This window comes from Anopheles gambiae, chromosome 2 (genome assembly GCF_943734735.2).
Source record: "Anopheles gambiae chromosome 2, idAnoGambNW_F1_1, whole genome shotgun sequence".
Taxonomy (NCBI): domain Eukaryota; kingdom Metazoa; phylum Arthropoda; class Insecta; order Diptera; family Culicidae; genus Anopheles; species Anopheles gambiae.
Window position 1 is genome coordinate 91,132,890 of NC_064601.1, and position 8,480 is coordinate 91,141,369.

Here is an 8,480-nt window from a genome sequence, read left to right on the forward strand (position 1 = left end):
ACTCAACAAATCATAGTATTAAACAAGAATGTATTTACAGTGAGAATAATAAAAAAAATATTTAAAGCACAAGAGTAGCTCATAAACAACTTAAAACGCTACTAATTAAAAACTATAAACTTAGAAAGGTACCCAAGTAGCCAGAATTGCTTAAGCAGCTCATTTTGGCACGCTAAAGATCGCTGCTCTAATTCGCCTTTTGCAGTATATAAACAGCATCAAAGTTCTATGTGGGTCTTTCAAACAGCGCCTAAGCAGCTTCCTTATGCCACGATGCCAGGGTTTATTTTTCTTTGTGTTTTAGTTTCAAGCAAGCGTCATCGATGAAATAAAAAACAAGATTTGTTTCGTTTAAACACATATGTATATTTTTAAATCCTTTGTATTGATGAATTACACAAAATTTTACACAATTTACTGATAATTCACAATCACTTCACTCAATATTCATTCTTCAATTAACGAATCTAACTTGTTCAGCAGCAATGAGATTATTGCTGGCGTCCGTCTTTCACACTTTGACAAGAGCCACCTTGTACTGATGGCATGCATTAAAAAGCTATAAAGTTCCACCAAGTTCAGTACCCTTTCTTAACAAGCCTTCAAGTTCCACCATGAACCCTACACATAGTGCTAATCAGCCGTAAAGTTCCAAAGAGTACCATGTGTCTGTTAAAAAGCTCCATATTTCCGCAAAGTACCGTCTATCTCTTAATCAGCCACAAAGTACGACATCGGAACGATTTTTCGTTAAACAGCCCTAAATCAGCTATAAAGTACGAGCTGGCTATTTGGGTAGTTAGCAATTTTAAAGTTAAATCAATGTGTTATCTCTACCAAAACTTATTTACCATAGCACAACCCAATCGAAAACCCCTGGGTAATGTCATACCGTTTCGAGGGTGACGGCGACGATGCTGGTCCACCACCTCGTCGATGGGGTGGCAGCAAGGGTGGGAAAAGGGCAGCTTTGCTTACGCGAATAGGGGTGGATAACATTTTTGCGAATTTGGCACGCCATCGCCATCGATCTGGCCAACCGGCATACCTTTCGGAGTGCCATTATTTTTCACCCCCACCCCCCTCCCCCATGTGCAGTGCCACATTCTCACCGCAGCCTCAACTTAGGCCACAGAATCTCATACCAGACGCAAACGCGCGGCCGGATCCCCCTTGCTTCTTACGCGGCTTTCTTCTCGCCGTTCTCTCAGCGTACCATCTCAGCGTTTGGAAGGAGCGTTTGGTTAGTAGGAGAAGGGCGCCTAATATTCGAAACTTTATGCTCGCAGCGAAACGTGAGTATCCGATCTTCCACATACCCCACCACCCTCGGTTCTGTGATGATTTTCTCCGATTTGTCGATAGAGATTATCGGCACTGGGAGTTGGGGAGTTGAACAACAAATCTACCCAGCTGCACTGAAGGGAACGACGATGACGAAAGTAAAAACCGAAACCCGGTCGCCTATGCCATCTTACCTCCGCGCAAACGTCTTCCGAGCCGAACTGGCAACGGAATCAATTACCGGAGGGGTTTTTAATTGCGTCACAATCGAACGACACTAAGACGCCGGCGTGGTGAAGCATCGGAGGCGCCGCCAGTAACGTCCGCCGTTTCTTTCCGCAAGCTTTTCCTCAAAAGTGGCGCCGGGAAAAGGAAAATGGAAGACCGGTTCGGTGGTGGTGGTGGCATTTTGCGAATATCGGCATTTCTTCCGGGAAATGATTATTATCCTTTCTGCGACGAAAGGAAATTGCAGCAGCGAAATGAGGAAAGTGCGCAGCGCGGATGGAAATTGTCTATTTACTTGCTGCGTGTGCGGAAGTTTCCAGGTGAAGGTGAAGCTACCATTATGATGGGTTCATCCGATTGCAACACAATTTAAATGTTCGAGAAGTTAAAGGCTGTTATCGAGCTGGATTTGGAGGAGTTTTAATTTAGAATTCAACCTATTTTGCTTGATTTAGGAGTAATTAGTAGCAATTTATAACATGATTTATACATGTTATACATTTAGTAATAAAGAAGACACTGCAATGTTTCCAAAACAAACAACATCTTGCCAACGTACCATACATTATTTTATATTTTTAATTATTTTAAATTAAATGAGGTAGTGCTGCATACGTCCAATTAACAAGCAAATCTTAAGACAACAACATCCTTAAATAATTATAATTCGTTCACTTCAACCCTCAAACATTACTCGACCCATTGCAAGACATTCTTGCAACGCCGAACGCTAACACGGGAAATCACCCCTGGCGGGTAGGATAGAAGTATTAATAATGATAATTATAATGATTACATTACGAGCTTTATAAGCTTCGGTTCGGACGCGCCGCAGGGAATATCAATTAATGGCAACGTGACATGACCGTGGTGGACACCCCTAATCCACCAAGCCCCCAGCACCAAAAACAAGCAAAACAAAAAAGCCCCGCAAACGAATGAATCTCAGAATTGTGTAGCTTTTTCCCCCTACCGGTCCACTAATAATTTTGCAAACCTCACCGGCGCTGGCGATGCCTGCCGACAACAAGAGAAAAAGAAGGGTTTCATCGTGCCGGTTTTTTTGCTGCGTTTAACAAAATCTTTTCGGCAACCAAAACCAGCGGGTGGTACCGCTGGGCCGCTGACGAAGGGACAAAGAAAGAAAGAGGAATGCGCCGAACGCATTCCGGGAAAATGGGGAGCCATTTTACAGCGCAAAGAAAAAAAGAGTGTTCACCACCAGAATCAAACAAAGGGTGTGTGTGCTCGCTGGGGGATAACGTTAGAAGAACCGGCATGACTTGTATTCCCTCTCGCGCCTGAACTGGCGTTAATTCAGCGATTTATGCATTTTATTCCCGATTTTCGGATGTCACGGACGTGAGACTAGCTGGTTCTAACCGCTTCGCACCACCGTCCGCAAACTTTGTGCACATTCCCACGACACAGCAGCCAACCATTGGATGATACCGGAACACTCAGTCCCGGGGATAATTGATTTCCATTCCGGGGGACGTAATTAGAAGGCGGCTTAGAAAATTGGCTCATGCCGCGCTCGTTTAGTTTGGTTAGTTCTTTCACTCCTCGCCAGCTCCAGCGACTGTGCCACAAAGCCACTGTGTTTGCTGAAGCGTTGAGAATTGAGACTTTACAGGCGGTTGATTTTTGGTGCGGAATTGGTGAACTGACCGGGCCGCTGGTTGTATTATTTACTTTTGATTTCTCTTTCGATTTATTGCTTCCTTGTGTGACGCCGCGCCGGGGTGTGCAATTTCTTGCCCTCGAGCTGAGATGAGCTCCAAACGGAAGACCCTTAAAAGCTTCCTGCCGTTGATTTTAATGTGTAAGTGTGTGTGTGTGTGTGTGGTTTGATTCGATGAATCATCAAATAACAATTCTATCGCATTGCAAATGCCAACAGCTCAATCAACCGATGTCTGTGCTGACGGGGAAGATTCGCGGGATGCGGACACGATTATCTGGAAATCTAAATTTGAAACAGAATTAAGACATTTTTTCACTGAGAATCGCACTGTGTCAATAAAATGGATTTTTGGTGATGTTGTCTTCCTTCAGAGACAAATTGAAGGCTCGATATTACATAGATCTTGGAGTATACTAAAGACATATAGACATATCTCGTGACGATTCTTCAAAATTTATATAAGCTTCCAAAGTTGTATTCCACATTTTTCTGTTTTGTGTTTTGATTCTTTATGCACATATCATTTATATTCAGACTCACTTAAACACAATCACATGACATAAAAATATACGAAATAATACCCAAAATGTCAGCACCAGTGTCATTCTCATCCAATACGTAAAAAGATTTCAACCCGATCTCATGCGACCTTGTCACTAAATGATCGATTCGAAAACAACAACAGAATTGTGTCCTTGTAGATCATGTAACGTCCGACGTTTCTTCCGCACTGTATTCTTCAAACACTAAATTGATTTCCTAACGCTCTGCCACAACACTTGATCTGCCTGTTGATCTTCTTTGACGGAAGCCAACCCTTTGACCATTTGGTCAACGACCGAATCCCATCGGAATGGCCATGATGCGGTCAGCTAGATAAATTACGTAACCCTTACACTACACTGCTGCTACCGCTACACAACGAAACGCCCTTGCCCTGCTACAAACAATTGCCAACTGGTGGTTAATAGAAGACCTTGCATCCTTCACCCGAACCGCACCGGACCAATCAACCGTCCGATCGAAAGCGATTTCATAACAAGCCGGGGCGGGCGGGAAAAACTCGTCGGGAACGACGCACTGTCTGGTGTGCGCACCAGCGCAACCTTCAGGCGTACTGGAAGTTCTTGTTCTTGCGTGCGGGGATGAAAATTGGGAGGATCGATCGATCCTGATGTAACGGAGTCGGTCGGAGAAACGCCGGTGAAGATCCCGCTAGCTCGATCAGCTTCAGGTTCTGGCCTGCAAAAGGAGAGATGCGTGCGAGTACACCACTTCAGGTTTTTGAGGTTATTGATCTAAACCGCGTCCCGGGGATCTGTCTCCTCATCAACCCTCAGTACCCAGCTGTGTGTGTGTGTCTGTGAGAGAAGCTGCAAAACGCCCATCACTCGCTCTGTTCTAGCTCTTCGCACAAGCCCTTGTTGATTGTTGTTAATAGTCGATCGTCTCCCTTGGAAACTCTCCGATTGGATCTCCCAACAACAATGATGATGATGATGATGATGATGACGATCCTGTGGGTTGCCTCATGATGGGTGATTTATAGCCCCGCGTAGAACAAATGAAACGATCCCATCAACGAGCCGTTTTGACTCGGTCCTACCGCTCACCGCGGGACAATAAGCAAGGGCGAGAAGTGGGAGCCCTCGACACCAACACCAGAAACACGCGCATTCTTCCTCGCATGAAGTGGAAGGTGAAAAGCGAGAAGCGACAGTGAAATGGAATTATGTAAAAAGCGGTAATGACTCCCCGGGACTTCAATTGGTGCGCAGCTTCGTCATCGTTTCGTCTGGGAGTGTTGGGAGGCCCGCGCGAGCGCGCGCTCGCCTCGTACGATCCAGACGATCCATCCTGTTTGACGTGGCTGGAACACGCAACAGCGCAAAAAAAGCGCATCATCCATCCGTTGGAGATGGAGAACAGACCGGTTGCGGTTCTACAATGTTGCAGCAGGGATAAGGTAAGCGGGCTGGTTTTTCTAGTCGATCGATTCCGATCCAACTAGGGCAGAGTGCACGACCAACGAAGACGACGACGACGACGAACACGGCGAAGACGACTACGGCAGACGTCCCGGTCCCGTTGTGGAGTGCCCCAGGCAGAGGCGCTGCACGGAGTGATGCTGTAAGTCATAAAATTTAATTTATCTCAACCCATTCGCGGTGCCCTCGTGAAAGTGGAGATGCTGCAAAAACTATAAAGGAAGAAGCAACACAACCTCTTCTAGTAAACTAACCAGTTTTCTTGCAAACGCAATGATGCCAATGTCTGCTGGCACTGTGCAATTCCCACTCCCAGCTTCCCGCACGCCCTGCTCGGGTGGGTGCTCTTGTTTTACGCGCATCAGAACCGATCAGAACCGGGCTTCAGAACCTATTAAAGCGATGGGAAGCATAAGAAAACTTGTTGTGCCGTTGCTGCTGCTGCTGCTGCTCCCCGGACGCAAAAGTGGGGCCCACGGTCTGTGATTATCTAATCACGACACCACCACCGGCTCCACTGGCGCGAACTCCAGAACCTCCAAGGCGCGACCATCATGGGAGTGAGCTTAATGAAGAAGAGTGTATAAACAATCATCACACACACACACACAGAGAGAGAAGCACACGGGTCACAACACCGTACCGGGTAGGTTGATCGTGACCTAACGGAAAAGATGCCATGAACCTCGGCCAAACCGGAGAACCGTAGGCGGAGAACCAGCTCTGCTGGGTTTGCTGGGCTGGAAATCGATCGTCCACAGGGAAGACGTTTGCGTTTGCGGAAGAACCTTTGCTACCCGATGGAAACGAACCACGGAGAAGAAAAAAAACATCCTACTACAATTAACCCCCCCCCCCCTTATTTTTCGGACAGCCGATCGATGATGTGCGTCTTGCGATGTGCGGGCCTTTTGCGCCTTCCATCTCGGCACCCACCGTGACCTTCAACTGTCGAAAAATTATTCACTTCCAAAATCGTGAGAAATCCTCAATCCGCAATTGGGAGGTCGAGCCGCATCATCGGAAATAATAACTCACTGGCCCGGTGGGCCCCATCTCGTCCCAGAGGGGGGAGGACGAACGCTTGGAATTCCTTATCCAGTGCCCGGGTGCGTTAGAATGGTGTGCTCGTGAAACCCACCAATTACGGTGTTTCTGGAGGGTTCAAAGAGGTAGAATGTACGTACGCAAAATTGCAGCTCTGTACGCTTTATGGCTTAATAAAGTTCTTGTAGCGCTTGTAGCGTAGGGAAATTCTGAGCCTGAGTGAGCAAGAATTACTCGGATCGATCTGAGTAATGGTACGGTAGGGTTTATTGGGTGTTCTGCAATTACAGGTACTGTTGTAATGAGGTGAAATAAGCACAGTCGGAGGCTCGTAAATTCATGGTAAAGGTGGCTACTAAAGTAATTAATAAAAAATGCCAAGAAAAACATTGAAACGACTACCTCTTCATATTAAAATGCTTTAACAAATATAACAGACGTAGGTAAGAATATGTTCCAGAAAGCAAGGCGATGACCATCTCACGATGAAAAGTGTTACAATCCACTTTAATTCTTCCTCCAAGTATTTATCTTCCCCATCTTATTCCTTTCCTAGCTCCAAAAAGTCACTCTTTGCTAAATAATTCTTGCAATCTGCTACATCTACCTCGTAAAATAAGCTCTCTGTTCGTCAAACCTTGTGCTCTAGTGCAAAAAGACCACCTCAGACGACCGGCAACAGCTTCGGATGCATCTTTCGTCCCATCCAAATCGACATATCTCGTACGTGTTCTGCCTCTCATAACCATTTTGCATGCTCTCGGTACTGTATGGCTTCGTCGGTCGATCATACCATGTGGGGACGATTGGCAATGCCTACCTCCTATCCCGGAGTGGAGTTGGTTGAAGTGGTTGGAGGTCGACGTTCCGGTGGATGATGATGCTTACCCACTGCCCAGTGTTGCATACACGGTGTGTTGGGTCTTTATGGTTTTATGATGAAGGCACAGACAACATAACACACACACAGACACATTCAACCACACGTTCCGGGATCGTTCGGACTCTGCGTCATCGAGTTGTGCCGGGTTGTTGACGTGCTGCTTTTTTATTGCGATCTCTAGCCCATACCCGCACCACGATGATCATCTGGTCGATCCAGTTGCAACCTTCCCTACGAACCGGCCATCACACATGTGTGGTTTGAACATTATCCTCCCCGTTTTTTCCCTCGCATGTACTCAGCTCATCTCAGTGCATGGGAAAGGATGGAAAAGTTGCTGCCGGACGGTTGATACAAGCCCTTCCCGTCATCTTGGAGAGATTTTCTATTCACTCTGATAATAGGCAACCGTTTAGTGAGGGGAAATTGATTTTCATACAAACATTATGCCCCCCTTTAGATCCTGTTCGTATGTAAATGAACGCACAAATATGTAATTTGCCAGTGATCATCAGTACTCCCCTTTTCTATTCCTATTACATTACATTTCGAATAACACACAACACACGCTCCATACAATAACGACCCCCCCACACCCGGTGACCTAATGGTGAGTCGAACCTGTGGAGGCCTCACAGGTGGTAGACACGTTGCCAGTTGCTTACGCTCGTGAGCCAGCGGTTAGAAGTCAAGGTTTTCCTTCACAACTCAGCCATAGCATCAACCATAGCGCTGCTCATCAGCTCCGGTGTGCTCCGGTGTGCCAGGGTCAATGGCAGACGGAAACACACGGCGCACTCATCACCGTGCCGGCATTATGAGGCGGCACACCGACATCGAGCAGGGGAGGGAAAAACGGAAAGAAAAACTTTAGCGAAGCCGTCGGCCGGTGGCGTGCGTGTGGTGCTTGAGTTGAACCAGCGCGAGCAGACTGTTGGAGCTGGTTTGCTCGGTTTGACTGCGTGTTTGCGAGACGGTTAACTGCTTTACCTGGAGACGATCAACGACGGCGATGGTGCGCGGCAAGACTTTATTAACATCGAAAATGAAATCACTTTTTGCTGTGGCTGGTGTGGTTTGAAGTTACTGGCAGCGTTACGACTGAATGTGGTCTTTCGGCGCATTGAGCATGTTGAAAATGCATTCAGAATTACTTAAAGAAGGAAGTGAACTACCAACCATCAGAAGATGAACGTTAAAGTTGGATTGAAAATGCTTTATATTCTTTGAGTTCTGGAATATAAATACTCCATACAATAGATTTTTCATCTTCTATTGGCAAGAGCAATGCAAAGAATACTAGTTGAGATTTTAAAAACAATTTCCGCTCCTTTCAAACCAACTCGTTCTCAACTCGTGATCG